General features: G+C 52.5%; 1 pseudogene; it reads right to left on the minus strand.

Annotated features, from left to right (window-relative positions):
• Positions 1–3,854: 3,854 nt before the first annotated feature.
• On the minus strand, positions 3,855–27,422 carry LOC148134192 (MAM domain-containing glycosylphosphatidylinositol anchor protein 1 pseudogene; annotated as a pseudogene).

Consider the following 27,422-nt stretch of genomic DNA (forward strand, 5'->3'; position numbering starts at 1 on the left):
TTAAAAGTGTGATGGGGATTAACAGCGTGACGGGGATTAACAGCGTGATGGGGATTAAATGTGTGATGGGGATTAACAGTGTGACGGGGATTAACAGTGTGACTGGGATTAACAGTGTGTTGGGGATTAACAGTGTGACGGGGATTAATAGTGTGACGGGGAATAACAGTGTGACGGGGATTAAAAGTGTGATGGGGATTAACAGTGTGATGGGGATTAACAGCGTGATGGGGATTAAAAGTGTGACGGGGATTAAAAGTGTGATGGGGATTAAGAGTGTGACGGGGATTAACAGCGTGATGGGGATTAAGAGTGTGACGGGGATTAAAAGTGTGACGGGGATTAAAAGTGTGACTGGGATTAACAGTGTGATGGGGATTAAGAGTGTGACGGGGATTAAAAGTGTGACGGGGATTAAAAGTGTGACTGGGATTAACAGTGTGATGGGGATTAAAAGTGTGACGGGGATTAACAGTGTAACGGGGATTAAAAGTGTGACGGGGATTAACAGTGTGATGGGGATTAAAAGTGTGACGGGGATTAACAGCGTGATGGGGATTAACAGTGTGACGGGGATTAACAGTGTGACGGGGATTAACAATGTGACGGGGATTAAAAGTGTGACGGGGATTAAAAGTGTGACTGGGATTAACAGTGTGATGGGGATTAACAGTGTGTTGGGGATTAACAGTGTGATGGGGATTAACAGTGTGACGGGGATTAACAGTGTGACGGGATTAAAAGTGTGACGGGGATTAAAAGTGTGACGGGGATTAAAAGTGTGATGGGGATTAACAGTGTGATGGGGATTAACAGTGTGTTCGGGATTAACAGTGTGATGGGGATTAACAGTGTGACGGGGATTAAAAGTGTGACGGGGATTAACAGTGTGACGGGGATTAACAGTGTGATGGGGATTAAAAGCGTGATGGGGATTAACAGTGTCACGGGGATTAACAGTGTGACTGGGATTAACAGTGTGATGGCGATTAACAGTGTGATGGGGATTAACAGTGTGATGGGGATTAACCGGGTGACTGGAATTAACAGCGTGATAGGGATTAACAGTGTGTTGGCGATTAACAGTGTGATGGGGATTAACAGTGTGACGGGGATTAACAGTGTGACGGGGATTAAAAGTGTGATGGGGATTAACAGTGTGATGGGGATTAACAGTGTGACGGTGATTAACAGTGTGACGGAGATTAACAGCGCGATGGGGATTAACAGTGTGATGGGGATTAATAATGTGATGGGGAATAACAGTGTGATGGGGATTAACAGTGTGACTGGGATTAACAGTGTGACGGGGATTAACAGTGTGACTGGGATTAACAGTGTGATGGGGATTAACAGTGTGATGGGGATTAACAGTGTGACGGGGATTAAAAGTGTGATGGGGATTAACAGTGTGATGGGGATTAACAGTGTGACGGGGATTAACAGTGTGACGGGGATTAACAGTGTGATGGGGATTAAAAGTCTGATGGGGATTTAAAGTGTGATGGGGATTAACAGTGTGACGGGGATTAACAGTGTGACGGGGATTAACAGTGTGATGGGGATTAACAGTGTGACTGGGATTAACAGTGTGTTGGGGATTAACAGTGTGATGGGGATTAACAGCGTGATGGGGATTAACAGTGTGACTGGGATTAACAGTGTGATGGGGATTAACAGTGTGACGGGGATTAAAAGTGTGACGGGGATTAAAAGTGTGAAGGGGATTAAGAGTGTGACGGGGATTAACAGTGTGATGGGGATTAACAGTATGACTGGGATTAAAAGTGTGATGCGGATTAAAAGTGTGAAGGGGATTAAGAGTGTGACGGGGATTAACAATGTGATGGGGATTAACAGTGTGACGGGGATTAACAGTGTGATGGGGATTAACAGTGCGACGGGGATTAACAGTTTGATAGGGATTAACAGTGTGACGGGGATTAACAGTGTGATGGGGATTAACTGTGTGACTGGGATTAACAGTGTGATGGGGATTAACAGTGTGACGGGGATTAACAATGTGTTCGGGATTAACAGTGTGACTGGGATTAAAAGTGTGACGGGGATTAACAGTGTGACTGGGATTAACAGTGTGATGGGGATTAACAGTGTGTTGGAGATTAACAGTGTGTTGGGGATTAACAGTGTGACTGGGATTAAAAGTGTGACTGGGATTAAAAGTGTGATGGGGATTAACAGTGTGACGGGGATTAACAGTGTGATGGGGATTAACAGTGTGACGGGGATTAACAGTGTGTTGGGGATTAACAGTGTGACTGGGATTAAAAGTGTGACTGGGATTAAAAGTGTGATGGGGATTAACAGTGTGACGGGGATTAACAGTGTGATGGGGATTAACAGTGTGACAGGGATTAACAGTGTGATGGGGATTAACAGTGTGACGGGGTGTTTTAAAAAATTCTCAAGGTCAGGTTCGTAGGAGAGTAGTCTGACACAGAACAAACGACCAAGAGGCGAGTCTGCTAGAATATGAGCATTTTATTCCCCGCAGCGTCGCCACAACCAGGTCTCATCTTACAACGGGTCTGGCTTATACTCACTCTACATGTTACCGGAACTGGGAGCCGTCAGTTCTCGTAGAGCGGTTGCCAACAACCCACGCTCGGCGGTTAAACGTAACCCCGGAGCAGACTCCCGGGTCTGGCTTATACTCACTCTACATGTTACCGGAACTGGGAGCCGTCAGTTCTCGTAGAGCGGTTGCCAACAACCCACGCTCGGCGGTTAAACGTAACCCCGGAGCAGACTCACCGAACTGGAGACTTTTCCAGCTGATATACTCTTTTCCAGATATAAACATTCATGTGAACAGCAGAGCAAGGCTAAAAAACACATTCCATTCTGGTTACATACAGATAAGAAGATTCACACGGGGAGGTGTGTAATAAGATTCACACGGGACTAAGCAACACCTCCATTCCGGTTAGATTCACACATGTATTGGGACATAATTTTTAACCGTTTCACCACATTCCACTGCTTGGCCCAATACATTTGTTACATTATGATTCACACATGTATTGGGACATAATTTTACACCACACGGGGATTAACAGTGTGATGGGGATTAACAGTGTGATGGGGATTAACAGTGTGACGGGGATTAACAGTGTGACGGGGATTAACAGTGTGATGGGGATTAACAGTGTGATGGGGATTAACAGTGTGACGGTGATTAACAGTGTGATGGGGATTAACAGTGTGACGGGGATTAACAGTGTGACGGGGATTAACAGTGTGACGGGCATTAACAGTGTGTTGGGGATTAAAAGTGTGATGGGGATTAACAGTGTGACGGGGATTAACAGTGTGACGGGGATTAACAGTGTGACGGGGATTAACAGTGTGTTGGGGATTAAAAGTGTGATGGGGATTAACAGTGTGACGGGGATTAACAGTGTGACGGGGATTAACAGTGTGACGGGCATTAACAGTGTGTTGGGGATTAAAAGTGTGATGGGGATTAACAGTGTGACGGGGATTAACAGTTTGACGGGGATTAACAGTGTGATGGGGACTAACAGTGTGATGGGGATTAACAGTGTGATGGGGATTAACAGTGTGATGGGGATTAACAGTGTGAAGGGCATTAACAGTGTGAAGGGGATTAACAGTGTGATGGGGATTAACAGTGTGATGGGGATTAACAGTGTGACGGGGATTAACAGTGTGACTGACTCAGGCCTTGCTCGTGAATGTCGTGTTGGAGATGACTGTAGTGGCCGTGTCAGGAATTGGGAACTGGCTCTGTCTTCACTGGCTGGGTGTTGGCTGTTTGTGTGTACTCCTGTCAGTCGGTTTCTGGTGGGTCTGAGAGTGGGATAACTGTCTCACTTACCCCTCACTCGGATTTCCACCGATTTCTTGGCCTCGTTGCCGACCCCGTTTCGAGCCGAGCAGTTGTAGTATCCAGCCTGGGGGGGGCCGATCTCTCGGATCCACAACCTGCCTCCTTCTGTCCTGGCATTGGTTGGCATCGGCCCCGGGGAGTGTGTCCACCAGAGAATGGGCACAGGGTCCCCCACATCAACGCGGCACTCAATCTCCACATCAGCTCCCGGGTCCACCACCAAGACGTCAGCAACTGAGAGAGAGAGCACGGGGGGAGCTGGGGGCAGACACAGAGCCATGTCAGTGCAGGGACCCGCCCACACTCACTCACACACTCACACTCACACACCACACTCACACACACACACACACGCACTCACACTCACACACACTCACACACTGGTTCTCACTCACTCACACACTCACACACCACACACACTGGTTCTCACTCACACTCACACACACACACCACACTCACACACCACACACTCATACACACACACACTCACACACCACACTCACACTCACACACTCACACACACTCACACACCACACTCACACTCACACACTCACACACACACACACACACCACACACACCACATTCACACACACACACTCACACACTCTCACACACACACACTCACACACCACACACACTCACACTCACACACCCACTCACACACCACACACACACTCATACTCACACACCCACTCACACTCACACACCACACACACACTCACACACCACACACACTCACACACACACACACACACTCACACACACACACACACACTCACACTCTCACACTCTCTCACACACACACACACACCACACACACCACACTCTCACACACACCACACCACACTCACACACACACACCACACACACACACCACACACACACTCACACACCACACACACACTCACACACCACACACTCTCACACACACACACCACACCCACTCACACACACACACACCACACACACACACACACACCACACTCACTCACACACACACACACACACACCACACACACACTCACACACCACACACACACTCACACACCACACACACACTCACACACACACACTCTCACACACACACACCACACCCACTCACACACACACACACCACACACACACACACACCACACTCACTCACACACACACACTCACACACCACACTCACACATACACACCACACACACACACCACACACTCATACACACACACACTCACACACCACACACACCACACTCACACTCACACACTCACTCACACACTCACACACACACTCACACTCTCACACACACACTCACACACCACACACACACCACACTCACACTCACACACACACACGCACTCACACTCTCACACACTCACACACACACACACTCACACACTCACACACCACACACACCACACTCACACACACCACACTCACGCACACACACACACCACACACACACACTCACACACCACACACACACTCACACACCACACACACACTCTCTCACACTCACACACACACACGCACTCACACTCTCACACACTCACACACACACACACTCACACACTCACACACCACACACACCACACTCACACACACCACACTCACGCACACACACACACCACACACACACACTCACACACCACACACACACTCACACACCACACACACACTCTCTCACACACACACTCACACACACTCACACACACACACACCACACTCACACACACACACCCACACACCACACTCACTCACACACCACACACACTCACACACCACACACACTCACACACACACCACACTCACACACACACAACACTCACACCACACTCACACACACACACACCACACACACACTCACTCACACACTCACACACACCACACTCACACTCTCACACACACCACACTCACTCACACACCACACACACTCACACACACACCACACTCACAACACTCACACTCACTCACGCTCACACCACACTCACACACACACACACCACACACACACTCAGACTCACTCACACACTCACACACACCACACACACACTCGCACACACCACACTCACTCACACACCACACACACTCACACACACACACCACACACACACAGACACCACACACACACACATCACACTCACACACACCACACACACTCACACACCACACACACCACACTCACACTCACACACACCACACTCACTCACACACCACACACACTCACACACACACCACACACACCACACACACACACATCACACTCTCACACTCACACACATCACACTCACACCACACACACTCACACACACCGCACTCACTCACACACCACACACACTCACACACACACCACATTCACACTCACACACACTCACACACACCACACTCACACACCACTCACACTCACACACCACACACAACACACACACACACTCACACTCACACACCTCACACACACCACACTCACTCACACATCACACTCACACACACTCACACACACCACACTCGCACTCACACACACACCACACTCACACTCACACACCACACATTCACACACACACACACACTCTCACACACTCACACTCACACACACCACACTCACGCACACACACCACACACACACTCACACACCGCACACACACTCACACACCACACACACACTCACTCCCACACACTCACACTCTCTCACACACACACTCACACACACCACACACACTCACACACACACACACCACACTCACACTCACACACACACACACCACACACACACACACCACACTCACTCACACACACACCACACTCACACACATCACACTCACACACACACCACACTCACACTCACTCACACACACACACACCACACACACAGACTCACTCACACACTCACACACACCTCACTCACACACACACACACACCACACTCACTCACACACCACACACACTCACTCACACACTCACACTCACACACACACTCGCACACACCACACTCACTCACACACCACACACACTCACACACACACACACACACACACACACCACACACACACAGACACCACACACACACATCACACTCACACACACCACACACACACCACACACCACACTCACACACCCACCACACACACTCACACACACACCACACTCACTCACACACCACACACACACACCACACACACCACACTCACACACACTCACACACACACCACACTCACACACCACACACACCACACACACACATCACACTCTCACACTCACACACATCACACTCTCACACTCACACACATCACACTCACACCACACACACACTCACTCTCACACACTCACTCACACACACACACACACACCACACTCACACACCACACACACTCACTCACACACTCACACTCACACACACACCACACACACTCCACACACACTCACACACACACCACACTCACACTCACACACACCACACACACACACCACTCACACACCACACACACACTCACACTCACACACACCACACCACACACACCACTCACACTCACACACACACTCACACTCACACACCACTCACACACCACACTCACACTCACACACACACTCACACACACCACACTCGCACTCACACACACACCACACACACACACCACACTCACACTCACTGACACACTCACACACACACAGACACCACACACACACACATCACACTCACACACACCACACACACCACACCCACACACACACCACACTCACTCACACACACTCACACACTCACCACTCACACACACCACACTCACACACACCACACTCACACACACCACACACACACTCACACTCACTCACACACTCACACTCACTCACACACTCACACACACCACACTCACACACCATACTCACACACATCACACTCACACCACACACACACTCACTCACACTCACACACTCACACACACACTCACACACCACACACACTCACACACTCACACACACACCACACTCACACACACACCACACTCACACAACACTCACACTCACTCACACTCACACTCACACACACACCACACACACACTCAGACTCACTCACACACTCACACACACCACACTCACACACACTCCACACTCACTCACACACCACACACTCACTCACACACTCACACACACACTCACTCACACACACCACACTCACTCACACACCACACACACACAGACACCACACACACATCACACTCACACACACACTCACTCACACACACTCACACACCACACACACACCACACACACACACACACTCACACACACACCACACTCACTCACACACCACACACACCCACACACTCACACACACACCACACTCACACACACACAACACTCACACTCACTCACGCTCACACCACACTCACACACACACACACCACACACACACTCACTCACACACTCACACACACCACACACACACTCGCACACACCACACTCACTCACACACCACACACACTTACACACACACACAGACACCACACACACACACATCACACTCACACACACCACACACACCACACACACACACACCACACTCACACTCACACACACCACACTCACTCACACACCACACACACTCACACACACACCACACACACCACACTCACACTCACACACACCACACTCACACACACCACACTCACTCACACACCACACACACACCACACTCACACACCACACACACACACATCACACTCTCACACTCACACACATCACACTCACACCACACACACTCACACACCACACACACACCGCACTCACTCACACACCACACACACTCACACACACACCACATTCACACTCACACACACTCACACACACCACACTCACACACACCACACACACACACCACTCACACTCACACACCACACACAACACACACACACACTCACACTCACACACCACACACACACCACACTCACTCACACATCACACTCACACACACTCACACACACCACACTCGCACTCACACACACACCACACTCACACACCACACACTCACACACACACACACACTCTCACACACCACACTCACGCACACACACCACACACACACTCACACACCACACACACACTCACTCCCACACACTCACACTCTCTCACACACACACTCACACACACCACACACACTCACACACACACACACCACACTCACACTCACACACACACACACCACACACACACACCACACTCACTCACACACACACCACACTCACACACACACACACCACACTCACACACATCACACTCACACACACACCACACTCACACACACACACACCACACACACAGACTCACTCACACACTCACACACACCTCACTCACACACACACACACACCACACTCACTCACACACCACACACACTCACTCACACACTCACACTCACACACACTCGCACACACCACACTCACTCACACACCACACACACTCACACACACACACACACACACACACCACACACACACAGACACCACACACACACATCACACTCACACACACCACACACACACCACACACCACACTCACACACCCACCACACACACTCACACACACACCACACACACACACCACACTCACACACACTCACACACACACCACACTCACACACCACACACACCACACACACCACACACACACATCACACTCTCACACTCACACACATCACACTCTCACACTCACACACATCACACTCACACCACACACACACTCACTCTCACACACTCACTCACACACACACACACACCACACTCACTCACACACCACACACACTCACTCACACACTCACACTCACACACACACCACACACACTCCACACACACTCACACACACACCACACTCACACACACCACACACACACACCACTCACACACCACACACACACTCACACACACCACACACACACTCACACTCACACTCACACACTCACACACCACACACACACCACACTCACTCACACACCACACACACACTCACACACACCACACTCGCACTCACACACACACCACACACACACACCACACTCACACTCACTGACACACTCACACACACACAGACACCACACACACACACATCACACTCACACACACCACACACACCACACCCACACACACACCACACTCACTCACACACACTCACACACTCACCACTCACACACACCACACTCACACACACACACTCACACTCACACACACCACACTCACACACACCACACACACACTCACACTCACTCACACACTCACACTCACTCACACACTCACACACACCACACTCACACACCATACTCACACACATCACACTCACACCACACACACACTCACTCACACTCACACACTCACACACACACTCACACACCGCACTCACTCACACACCACACACACTCACACACACACCACACTCACACACACACCACACTCACACACACACAACACACACAGACTCACTCACACACTCACACACACCACATTCACACACACTCCACACTCACTCACACACCACACACTCACTCACACACTCACACACACCACACTCACACACGCACCACACACAACACACACACACACTCACACACCACACACACCAAACTCACACACCACACACACACACACTCACACACACACTCACACACCACACACACTCACACATATACTCACACTCACTCACACACACCACACTCACTCACACACCACACACACACAGACACCACACACACACACATCACACTCACACACACACTCACTCACACACACTCACACACCACACACACACCACACACACCACACACACACACACACTCACACACACACCACACTCACTCACACACCACACACACCCACACACCACACACACTCACACACACACCACACTCACACACTCATACACAACAGACTCACACTCACACACACCACACTCACACACCACACTCACACACACACCACACACACACTCACACTCACTCACACACACCACACTCACACACACTCACACTCACACACTCACACACACCACACACACTCACTCACACACTCACACTCACACGCACCACACTCACTCACACACCACACACACTCACACACTCACCACACACACCACACACACACACCACACACACAGACACCACACACACACATCACACTCACACACACCACACACACACATCACACTCACACACACCACACACAGCACACACACCACACACACACACACACACCACACACACACACACACCACACTCACCACACTCACTCACACACCACACACACTCACACACACACCACACACACACACACTCACACTCACACACACCACTCACACACACCACACTCACGCACTCATACACCACACACACTCACACACACACCACACTCACACACCACACACACACCACACACACACATCATACTCACACACATCACACTCACACCACACACACACTCATTCACACTCACACACTCACACACACACTCACACACCACACACACACCGCACTCACTCACACACCACACACACTCACACACACACCACACTCACACACACACCACACTCACACACACACACCACACACACACTCAGACTCACTCACACACTCACTCACACACTCACTCACACACACCACACTCACTCACACACCACACACACACAGACACCACACACACACACATCACACTCACACACACACTCACTCACACACACCACACTCACTCACACACCACACACACACCACACACACACCACACACACCACACACACACACACACTCACACACCACACACACACACCACACACACCACACTCACTCACACACCACACACACTCACACACACACCACACTCACACACACACACTCATACACAACAGACTCACACTCACACATACCACACACACACACCACACTCACACTCACTCACACACTCACACTCACACTCACACACACCACACTCACTCACACACACACACACACTCACACACACACCACACACACACATCACACTCACACACCACACACACCACACACACACTCACACACACCACACTCACTCACACACACACCACACTCACACACCACACACACACACTCACCACACTCACACACACCACACTCACTCACACACCACACACACTCACACACACACCACACTCACACCACACACATCACACACTCACACTCACACACACACCACACTCACCACACACACACACACCACACTCACACACATCACACTCACACTCACTCACACTCACACACTCACTCACACTCACACACACACTCACACACACACACCACACTCACACTCACACACACCACACACACACACCACACTCACACTCACACTCACACACCACACACAACACACACACACTCACACTCACACACCACACACACACCACACTCACACACACCACACACCCACCACACTCACACACGCACCACACACCACACACACCAAACTCACACACCACACACACACACACTCACACTCACACACACACCACACACACACTCACACACACACACCACACACACACACCCACTCACACACCACACATACACTCACACTCACACACACCACACACTCTCACCCACTCACACACCACACATACACTCACACATATACTCACACTCACACACACACAACACACTCACTCCCACTCACACACACACACACACCACACTCACACACACTCACACACCACACACCACACACACTCACTCACACACTCACACTCACACACACACTCACACACACCACACTCACTCACACACACACCACACACACACACCACACACACACAGACACCACACACACACATATCACACTCACACACACCACACACACTCACACACCACACTCACACTCACACACACACCACACTCACACTCACACACTCACACACACACACACACTCACTCACACTCACACACCACACTCACACACACACCACACACACACTCACACTCACTCACACACTCACACACACCACACTCACACACACTCACACACTCACCACACACACCACACACACACACCACACACACACACCACACACACAGACACCACACACACACATCACACTCACACACACCACACGCACACATCACACTCACACACACCACACACAGCACACACACCACACACACACACACCACACTCACTCACACACCACACACACTCACACACACACCACACACACACACACCACACACACACACATCACACTCACACCACATACACACTCACTCACACTCACACACACTCACACACACTCACACACACACACACCACACTCACTCACACACCACACACACTCACACACCACACACACTCACACACACCACACTCACACTCACACACACACACCACACTCACACCACACTCACACTCACACACCACACACAACACACACACACACTCACACACCATACACACACCACACACACTCACACACACTCATACACACCACACTCACACTCACACACACTCATACACACCACACTCACACTCACACACACTCACCACACACACACCACACTCACACACGCACCACACACAACACACACACACACTCACACTCACACACCACACACACCAAACTCACACACCACACACACACACACTCACACACACACCGGACTCACACTCACACACTCACACAGCACACACACTCACACATACACTCACACTCACACACACACACACACACCACACACACACACACACTCACACACTCACACATATACTCACACTCACACACACAACACACTCACTCCCACTCACACACACACACCACACACACCAAACTCACACACCACACACACACACACACTCACACACACACCGGACCCACACTCACACACTCACACAGCACACACACTCACACATACACTCACACTCACACCACACACACACTCACACACCACACACACACACACTCACACACCACACACACACACCACACTCACTCCCACACACACACACCACACTCACACACCACACTCACACACACACCACACTCACTCCCACTCTCACACACACACACCACACTCACACTCACACACTGACACACTCACACTCACACACACACACTCACACACCACACACACTCACACTCACTCCTACTCACACACACAGACCACACTCACACTCACACACACACTCACACACCACACACACACACACCACACTCACACACACACACCACACTCACACTCACACACACATTCACACTCACACACACACACCACACACACACACCACACACACTCGCACCACACACTCACTCACACACAACACACACTCACAGACCACACACACACTCACACACACCACACACACTCACACACACCACACACACACTCACACATACACTCACACACCACACACACACCCACACACACTCTCACACACACCACACACACACACACACTCACACACCATACACACACACTCTCACACACACACACACTCACTTGCACACACACACGCCACACACATACACTCACACTCACACTCACACACACACCACACTCACACTCACACACACCACACACACACACACACTCATACATACTCACACTCACACACACAACACACACTCACACACACTCACACTCACACACACACTCTCACACACTCTCACACACACACCACACACACACACACTCACACACCATACACACACACTCTCTCTCACACACCACACACACACTCACACTCACTCACACACCACACACACTCACACACACCACACACACACTCACACACACACACACATCACACTCACACACACCACACACACACACACCACACACACACACCACACTCACACACACCACACTCACCACACTCACTCACACACCACACACACTCACACACACACCACACACAACACACACACACTCACACCACACTCACACACACACACACCACACTCACACACACTCACACACACCACACTCACTCACACACCACACACACTCACACACACACCACACACACACACACCCCACACACACATCACACTCACACACACCCCACACACACCACACTCACACACACATACACCACACTCACACACACCACACACACACACACACACACCACACACACACACACCCCACACACACATCACACTCACACACACCCCACACACAATCACACACCACACACACACCACACTCACACACACACACATCACACTCACAGACACACCACACACACACATCACAGACACACCACACACATCACACTCACACACATCACACTCACACCACACACACACTCACTCACACTCACACACTCACACACCACACACCGCACTCACTCACACACCACACACACTCACACACACACCACACTCACACACACTCACACCACACTCACACTCTCACACACACCCACACTCACACACCACACACAACACACACACCACACTCACACTCTCACACACACTCACACCACACTCACACACCCACACTCACACACCACACACAACACACTCACCACACTCACACTCACACTCTCTCACACACACACACCACACTCACACTCACACACGCACCACACACAACACACACACTCACACTCACACACCACACACACCAAACTCACACACCACACACACCACACTCACACACACTCACACACACACACTCACTCACACACTCACACACCACACACACACACACTCACACATATACTCACACTCACACACACAACACACTCACTCCCACTCACACACACACACCACACACACCACACTCACACACACACTCACACACTCACACTCACACACACACTCACACACCACACACACACACACACCACACACCACACACACACACACTCACACACACACACCACACTCACTCCCACACACACACCACACTCACACTCACACACTGACACACTCACACTCACACACACTCACTCCCACTCACACACACTCACTCCCACTCACACACACAGACCACACTCACACTCACACACACACACACACACCACACACACACACACTCACACACACACACACACACCACACTCACATACACACACCACTCACACACACACTCACACATCACACACACTCACATATACACTCACACTCACACACCACACACACACACACACACAACACCCACACCACACACCTCACACACTCACAGACCACACACACACTCACACAGACCACACACACACTCACACAGACCACACACACACACACTCACACACACCCACTCACACACACCACACACACTCACACACCACACACACACACCACACACACACACTTGCACACACACACACCACACACATACACTCACACTCACACACACTCACACACATACACCACACACACACACACCCACACTCATACTCACACTCACACACACAACACACACACACACACTCACACACACTCTCACACACACAACACACACACACTCACACACCATACACACACACTCTCTCACACACCACACACACACTCACTCACACACCACACACACTCACACACACACTCACACACACTCATACACACACACTCACACATACACTCACACTCTCACACCACACACACACTCACACACACTCTCTCTCACACACACACACACTCTCTCTCACACACACACACTCACACACACAAACACTCACACTCACACACACACACACACTCACACACACACACCACACACACACACAACTCACTCACACTCACACACACACCACACACACACTCTCACACTCTCACACCACACACACACACCTCCACATACACCCACACACACAGCACTCTCACTCTCACACACAACACACACTCACACACACACACTCACACACACTCTCACACACACCACACACACACACTCACACACACCACGCACACTCACACACACCACACACACACCACATACACTCACACTCAGACACCACACACACACTCACACACACAACACACATTCACACACACAACACACATTCACACTCACACACACCACACACACTCACACACACACACTCACACTCTCACACATCACACACACTCGCACTCACACACCCCACACACACTCACACACACCACACACACACTCACTCTCACACACCAAACACACACACACTCACACACACCACACACACTCACACACACCACACACACACACTCTCACACACCGCATACATACACACACCACGTACACTCTCACTCTCTCACATACACACACACTCTCACACACACATTCACACTCACACACACACTCACACTCACACACACACACCACACACACACTCTCTCACACACATCACACATCACACACACTCTCACTCTCTCACACACACACACACCACACACACACACCACACTCACACACATACACCACACACACACACATACCACACTCACACACACTCACACACTCTCACACACCACACAGACACACACCACACAAACACACACACACACACACACTCACTCACTCACACACCACACACACTCACACACACCACACACACACTCTCACTCACACACCCTCACACACACCACACATACACTCTCACTCACTCACACACCACACACACACCCTCACACACACACTCACACACACTCATACTCTCACACCACACACTCTCTCACACACACACACTCACACTCACACACACTCACACAAACACCCACACACACCACACACACTCACACTCACACACACTCACACACACACCACACACACACACTCACACACCACACACTCACACACACCACACAATCACACTCACACACACACACAACTCACTCACACTCACACACACACTCACACACCACACACACACTCACCTCCACACACACACACACACACACACACACACACCACACACACTCCACACACACACCCACTCACCACACACACACACACTCTCTCACACACAGCACACACACACACATACACACACACACCACACACACACACTCACCACACACACACACACACTCTCTCACACACAGCACACACACACACACATACACACACACACTCTCACACTCTCACACCACACACCTCCACACACACCCACACACACACTCTCACACACAACACACACTCACACACACACTCTCACACACACACTCTCTCACACACACACCACGCACACACTCTCACACTCACACACACCACACACACCACGCACACTCACACTCTCACACACCACACACTCACTCACACTCTCACACACACCACACACACACTTACACTCACACACGCTCACACTCACACACACCACACACAACACACACTCACACACACACTCTCACACACACACTCTCTCACACACACACCACGCACACACTCTCACACTCACACACACCACACACACCACGCACACTCACACTCTCACACACCACACACACACTCACACTCACACTCTCACACATCACACACACACACACACCACACACACACTCACACACACTCTCTCACACACACACCACGCACACACTCTCACACTCACACACCACACACACCACGCACACTCACACTCACACACACCACGCACACTCACACTCCACACACTCACTCACACTCTCACACACACCACACACACACTTACACTCACACACACTCACACTCACACACCACACACAACACACACTCACACACACCACACACACACTCACACTCACACTCTCACACACCAAACACACACACACTCACACACACCACACACACACTCCCACACCAAACACACACACTCACACTCTCACACACCAAACACACACACACTCACACTCTCACACATCACACGCACTCACACACCCCACACACACTCACACACACCACACACACACACTCACACTCTCACACACCAAACACACACACACTCACACACACCACACACACACACTCTCACACACCACACACACACACTCTCACACACCACACACACACACTCTCACACACCACACACACACACTCTCACACACACAACACACACTCTCACACACACACACACTCTCACACACACACACATCACACTCTCTCACACACACACACTCACGCACACACATTCACACTCACACTCACACACACACACACACACACTCACACACCCCCACACCCCCACCACACACACCTCCTCCACACTCACACACACACACACACCCTCACTCTCTCACACAAACACACACTCACACATATTCATACACACACACACACCACACACACGCACACCACTCACTCTCACACACCCACACACACTCACACACACCCAAACACACACACTCACACTCACACACACCACACACACACACACACTCCACACACACTCATACACACACACACTCACACACACTCACACAATCCCACCCTGACCTACACACCCCTCAACACTAGGGGCACGGCCAATCATCCCTGACCTACACACCCCTGAACACGAGGGGCACGGCCAATCCCATCCTGACCTACACACCCCTGAAGACTAGGGGCACGGCCAATCCCACCCTGACCTACACACCCCTGAACACTAGGGGCACGGCCAATCCCACCCTGACCTACACACCCCTGAACACTAGGGGCACGGCCAATCACACCCTGACCTACACACCCCTGAACACTAGGGGCACGGCCAATCACACCATGACCTACACACCCCTGAACACTAGGGGCACGGCCAATCCACCCTGACCTACACACCCCTGAACACTAGGGGCAGGGCCAATCCCACCCTGACCTACACACCCCTGACCTACACACCCCTGAACACTAGGGGCAGGGCCAATCCCACCCTGACCTACACACCCCTGAACACTAGGGGCACGGCCAATCCCACCCTGACCTACACACCCCTGAACACTAGGGGCACGGCCAATCCACCCTGACCTACACACCCCTGAACACTAGGGGCACGGCCAATCCCACCCTGACCTACACACCCCTGAACACTAGGGGCACGGCCAATCCCACCCTGACCTACACACCCCTGAACACTAGGGGCACGGCCAATCCACCCTGACCTACACACCCCTGAACACTAGGGGCACGGCCAATCCCACCCTGACCTACAAACCCCTGAACACTAGGGACACGGCCAATCCACCCTGACCTACACACCCCTGAACACTAGGGACACGGCCAATCCCACCCTGACCTACAAACCCCTGAACACTAGGGGCACGGCCAATCCCACCCTGACCTACACACCCCTGAACACTAGGGGCACGGCCAATCCCACCCTGACCTACAAACCCCTGAACACTAGGGGCACGGCCAATCCACCCTGACCTATACACCCCTGAACACTAGGGGCACGGCCAATCCACCCTGACCTACACACCCCTGAACACTAGGGGCACGGCCAATCCCACCCTGACCTACAAACCCCTGAACACTAGGGACACGGCCAATCCCACCCTGACCTACACACCCCTGAACACTAGGGGCACAGCCAATCCACCCTGACCTACACACCACTGAACACTAGGGGCACGGCCAATCCACCCTGACCTACACACCCCTGAACACTAGGGGCACGGCCAATCACACCCTGACCTACACACCCCTGAACACTAGGGGCACGGCCAATCCACCCTGACCTACACACCCCTGAAGACTAGGGGCACGGCCAATCCACCCTGACCTACACACCCCTGAACACTAGGGGCACGGCCAATCCACCCTGACCTACACACCCTGAACACTAGGGGCACGGCCAATCCCACCCTGACCTACACACCCCTGAACACTAGGGGCACGGCCAATCCACCCTGACCTACACATCCCTGAACACTAGGGGCACGGCCAATCCACACTGACCTACAAACCCCTGAACACTAGGGGCACAGCCAATCCCACCCTGACCTACACACCCCTGAACACTAGGGGCACGGCCAATCCACCCTGACCTACACATCCCTGAACACTAGGAGCACGGCCAATCACACCCTGACCTACACACCCCTGAACACTAGGGGCACGGCCAATCCCACCCTGACCTACACACCCCTGAACACTAGGGGCACGGCCAATCCACCCTGACCTACAATCCCCTGAACACTAGGGGCACGGCCAATCACACCCTGACCTACACACCCCTGAACACTAGGGGCACGGCCAATCCCACCCTGACCTACACACCCCTGAACACAAGGGGACACGGCCAATTCCACCCTGACCTACAATCCCCTGAACACTAGGGGCACGGCCAATCCACCCTGACCTACACACCCCTGAACACTAGGGGCACGGCCAACCCACCCTGACCTACACACCACTGAACACTAGGGGCACGGCCAATCCACCCTGACCTACACACCCCTGAACACTAGGGGCACGGCCAATCACACCCTGACCTACACACCCCTGAACACTAGGGGCACGGCCAATCACACCCTGACCTACACACCCCTGAACACTAGGGGCACGGCCAATCACACCCTGACCTACACACCCCTGAACACTAGGGGCACGGCCAATTCCACCCTGACCTACACACCCCTGAACACTAGGGGCACGGCCAATCACACCCTGACCTACACACCCCTGAACACTAGGGGCACGGCCAATCCACCCTGACCTACACACCCCTGAACACTAGGGAGACGGCCATTCCCACCCTGACCTACACACCCCTGAACACTAGGGGCACGGCCAATCCCACCCTGACCTACACACCCCTGAACACAAGGGGACACGGCCAATTCCACCCTGACCTACACACCCCTGAACACTAGGGGCACGGCCAATCCACCCTGACCTACAAACCCTTGAACACTAGGGGCACGGCCAATCCCACCCTGACCTACACACCCCTGAACACTAGGGGCACGGCCAATCACACCCTGACCTACACACCCCTGAACACTAGGGGCACGGCCAATCCACCCTGACCTACACACCCCTGAACACAAGGGGACACGGCCAATTCCACCCTGACCTACACACCCCTGAACACTAGGGGCACGGCCAATCCCACCCTGACCTACACACCCCTGAACACTAGGGGCACGGCCAATTCCACCCTGACCTACACACCCCTGAACACTAGGGGCACGGCCAATCCCACCCTGACCTACACACCCCTGAACACTAGGGGCACGGCCAATCCCACCCTGACCTACACACCCCTGAACACTAGGGGCACGGCCAATCACACCCTGACCTACACACCCCTGAACACTAGGGGCACGGCCAATCCCACCCTGACCTACACACCCCTGAACACAAGGGGACACGGCCAATTCCACCCTGACCTACACACCCCTGAACACTAGGGGCACGGCCAATCCACCCTGACCTACAAACCCTTGAACACTAGGGGCACGGCCAAACCCACCCTGACCTACACACCCCTGAACACTAGGGGCACGGCCAATCACACCCTGACCTACACACCCCTGAACACTAGGGGCACGGCCAATCACACCCTGACCTACACACCCCTGAACACAAGGGGACACGGCCAATTCCACCCTGACCTACACACCCCTGAACACTAGGGGCACGGCCAATCCCACCCTGACCTACACACCCCTGAACACTAGGGGCACGGCCAATCCACCCTGACCTACACACCCCTGAACACTAGGGGCACAGCCAATCCCACCCTGACCTACACACCCCTGAACACAAGGGGACACGGCCAATTCCACCCTGACCTACACACCCCTGAACACTAGGGGCACGGCCAATCCACCCTGACCTACACACCCCTGAACACTAGGGGCACGGCCAATCCACCCTGACCTACAAACCCTTGAACACTAGGGGCACGGCCAATCCCACCCTGACCTACACACCCCTGAACACTAGGGGCACGGCCAATCACACCCTGACCTACACACCCCTGAACACTAGGGGCATGGCCAATCCACCCTGACCTACACACCCCTGAACACAAGGGGACACGGCCAATTCCACCCTGACCTACACACCCCTGAACACTAGGGGCACGGCCAATTACACCCTGACCTACACACCCCTGAACACTAGGGGCACGGCCAATTCCACCCTGACCTACACACCCCTGAACACTAGGGGCACGGCCAATCCCACCCTGACCTACACACCCCTGAACACTAGGGGCACGGCCAATCCACCCTGACCTACACACCCCTGAACACTAGGGGCACAGCCAATCCCACCCTGACCTACACACCCCTGAACACTAGGGGCACGGCCAATCCACCCTGACCTACAAACCCTTGAACACTAGGGGCACGGCCAATCCCACCCTGACCTACACACCCCTGAACACTAGGGGCACGGCCAATCACACCCTGACCTACACACCCCTGAACACTAGGGGCACAGCCAATCCACCCTGACCTACAATCCCCTGAACACTAGGGGCACGGCCAATCCACCCTGACCTACACACCCCTGAACACTAGGGGCATGGCCAATCCACCCTGACCTACACACCCCTGAACACTAGGGGCACGGCCAATCCACCCTGACCTACACACCCCTGAACACTAGGGGCACGGCCAATCCACCCTGACCTACACACCCCTGAACACAAGGGGACACGGCCAATTCCACCCTGACCTACACACCCCTGAACACTAGGGACACGGCCAATCACACCCTGACCTACACACCCCTGAACACTAGGAGCACGGCCAATCCACCCTGACCTACACACCCCTGAACACTAGGGACACGGCCAACCCACCCTGACCCACACACCCCTGAACACTAGGGGCACGGCCAATCCCACCCTGACCTACACACCCCTGAACACTAGGGGCACGGCCAATCCACCCTGACCTACACACCCCTGAACACTAGGGGCACGGCCAATCCACCCTGACCTACACACCCCTGAACACTAGGGGCACGGCCAATCCACCCTGACCTACACACCCCTGAACACTAGGGGCACAGCCAATCCCACCCTGACCTACACACCCCTGAACACTAGGGGCACGGCCAATCCACCCTGACCTACACACCCCTGAACACTAGGGGCACGGCCAATCCACCCTGACCACTAGGGGCACGGCCAATCACACCCTGACCTACACACCCCTGAACACTAGGGGCACGGCCAATCCACCCTGACCACTAGGGGCACGGCCAATCACACCCTGACCTACACACCCCTGAACACTAGGGGCACGGCCAATCCACCCTGACCACTAGGGGCACGGCCAATCACACCCTGACCTACACACCCCTGAACACTAGGGGCACGGCCAATCCACCCTGACCTACACACCACTGAACACTAGGGGCACGGCCAATCCCACCCTGACCTACACACCCCTGAACACTAGGGGCACGGCCAATCCCACCCTGACCTACACACCCCTGAACACTAGGGGCACGGCCAATCACACCCTGACCTACACACCCCTGAACACTAGGGGCACAGCCAATCCACCCTGACCTACAATCCCCTGAACACTAGGGGCACGGCCAATCCACCCTGACCTACACACCCCTGAACACTAGGGGCACGGCCAATCCACCCTGACCTACACACCACTGAACACTAGGGGCACGGCCAATCCCACCCTGACCTACAAACCCTTGAACACTAGGGGCACGGCCAATCCCACCCTGACCTACACACCCCTGAACACTAGGGGCACGGCCAATCACACCCTGACCTACACACCCCTGAACACTAGGGGCACGGCCAATCCACCCTGACCACTAGGGGCACGGCCAATCACACCCTGACCTACACACCCCTGAACACTAGGGGCACGGCCAATCCACCCTGACCTACACACCACTGAACACTAGGGGCACGGCCAATCCCACCCTGACCTACACACCCCTGAACACTAGGGGCACGGCCAATCACACCCTGACCTACACATCTTTGGACTGTGGGGGGAAACTGGAGCACTGGAGGAAGCTCACGCAGATAGGGGGAGAATGTGCAAACTCTACACAGACAGTCACAGAGTCATAGAGATGTACAGCACGGAAACAGACCCTTCGGTCCAGCCCGTCCATGCCGACCAGATATCCCAACCCAATCTAGTCCCACCTGCCAGCACCCGGCTCATATCCCTCCAAACCCTTCCTATTCATATACCCATCCAAATGCCTTTTAAATGTTGCAATTGTACCAGCCTCCACCACTTCCTCTGGCAGCTCATTCCATACACACACCACCCTCTGCGTGAAAAAGATTCCCCTTAGGTCTCTTTTATATCTTTCCCCTCTCACCCTAAACCGATGCCCTCTCGTTCTGGACTCCCCGACCCCCAGGGAAAAGACTTTGTCTATTTATTCTCTCCATGCCCCTCATAATTTTGTAAACCTCTATAAGGTCACCCCTCAGCCTCCGATGCTCCAGGGAAAACAGCCCCAGCCTGTTCAGCCTCTCCCTGTAGCTCAGATCCTCCAACCCTGGCAACATCCTTGTAAATCTTTTCTGAACCCTTTCAAGTTTCACAACATCTTTCCGATAGGAAGGAGACCAGAATTGCACGCAATATTCCAACAGTGGCCTAACCAATGTCCTGTACAGCTGTAACATGACCTCCCAACTCCTGTACTCAATACTCTGACCAATAAAGGAAAGCATACCAAACACCTTCTTCACTATCCTATCGACCTGCAACTCCACTTTCAAGGAGCTATGAACCTACACTCCAAGGTCTCTTTGCTCAGCAACACTCCCTAGCACTCCAAGGTCTCTTTGTTGAGCAACACTCTTGAGGACTTTACCATTAAGTGTATAAGTCCTGCTAAGATTTGCTTTCCCAAAATGCAGCACCTCACATTTATCTGAATTAAACTCCATCTGCCACTTCTCAGCCCATTGGCCCATCTGGTCCAGATCCTGTTGTAATCTGAGGTAACCCTCTTCGCTGTCCACTACACCTCCAATTTTGGGGTCATCTGCAAACTTACTAACTGTACCCCTTATGCTCGCATCAAAATCATTTACGTAAATGAGAAAAAGTAGAGGGCCCAGCACCGATCCTTGTGGCACTCCACTGGTCACAGGCCTCCAGTCTGAAAAACAACCCTCCACCACCACCCTCTGTCTTCTACCTTTGAGCCAGTTCTGTATCCAAATGGCTAGTTCTCTCTGTATTCCCTGAGATCTAACCTTGCTAACCAGTCTCCCATGGGGAACCTTGTTGAATGCCTTACTGAGTCCAGATAGATCATGTCCACCGCTCTGCCCTCATCAATCCTCTTTGTTACTTCCTCAAAAACTCAAACAAGTTTATGAGATATGATTTCCCACGCACAAAGCCATGTTGACTATCCCTAATCATTCCTTGCCTTTCCAAATACATGTACATCCTGTCCCTCAGGATTCCCTCCAACAACTTGCCCACCACCGGGGTCAGGCTCACTGGTCTATAGTTCCCTGGCTTGTCCTTACCACCCTTCTTAAACAGTGGCACCACATTTGCCAACCTCCAGTCTTCCGGCACCTCACCTGTGACTATCGATGATACAAATATCTCAGCAAGAGGCCCAGCAATCACTTCTCTAGCTTCTCACAGAGTTCTTGGGTACACTTGATCAGATCCTGGTGATTTATCCACCTTTAACCATTTCAAGACAGCCAGCACTTCCTCCTCTGGACGCTGTATCTGGAATCGAACCTGGGTCCATGGTTCTGTGAGGCAGCAGTGCTAACCACTGAGCCACTGGGCCAGCCTCCCTTTCTTTGTTTCATGTGAATAATTCCACACTGACCTTCCTTACCATGTCCACATTGTCTCTTTGATTCTCAAAGTTCGACATCAAATCCACTGGCCTGCAGTTGTTCCACTTTTCCGAGTCTCTTTCTCTCTCTCTCTCTCTGTACCTCTCTCTCTCTCTGTCTCTCTCTCTCTGTCTCTCTCTGTCTCTCGCTCTCTCCCTCTCTCTCTGTCCTGTCCCTCTCTCCCTCTCTCCTGTCAATCATTCTGTCTCTCTCTCTCTCTGTCTCTCTCTCCCTCTCTCTCCTGTCAATCATTCTGTCTCTCTCTCTGTCTCTCGCTCTCTCCCTCTCTCTCTGTCCTGTCCCTCTCGCTCCTGTCAATCATTCTGTCCCTCTCTCTCTCTGTCTCTCTGTCTCTCTCTGTCTCTCTCTCTCTCTGTCTCTCGCTCTCTCTGTCTCTCGCTCTCTCTGTCTCTCGCTCTCTCCGTCTCTCTCTGTCCTGTCCCTCTCTCCCTCTCTCTCCTGTCAATCATTCTGTCCCTCTCTCTCTCTCTCCTGTCTCTCTCTCTCTCCTGTCTCTCCTCTTTCTGTTCTGTCCTGTCCCTCTCTCTCTCTCTCTCTCTCGGTACCTTCCTCGATCTCTTCCAAGTCACCCGTCTATTTCACTCTCTCTCTATCGTCACAGTATCCCACTCTCACATTGTCTCTCTCGGATTATAAGGCCATGTGAACCTGGTGCTGGGGGGGGTGACAGTGACCCGGGTGTTGGGGGGGGGTGGACGTGTGTGAATATAGCACTGACCTGTGGTGTTCTTCAACATGAAGGACGTGGCTTTATCGGGGATCCCGCAGACATTTCTCACTGACACCAAGCAGCTGAAGTTAGCGTAATCCTGGGGCCTCAGATCCTTCAGCTTGAGGATTTTGGTCTCCCC

The sequence above is a fragment of the Chiloscyllium plagiosum genome, unplaced genomic scaffold (genome assembly GCF_037043375.1).
Source record: "Chiloscyllium plagiosum isolate Xiang-an unplaced genomic scaffold, Cpla_swu_hap1 HiC_scaffold_58, whole genome shotgun sequence".
Lineage (NCBI taxonomy): Eukaryota > Metazoa > Chordata > Chondrichthyes > Orectolobiformes > Hemiscylliidae > Chiloscyllium > Chiloscyllium plagiosum.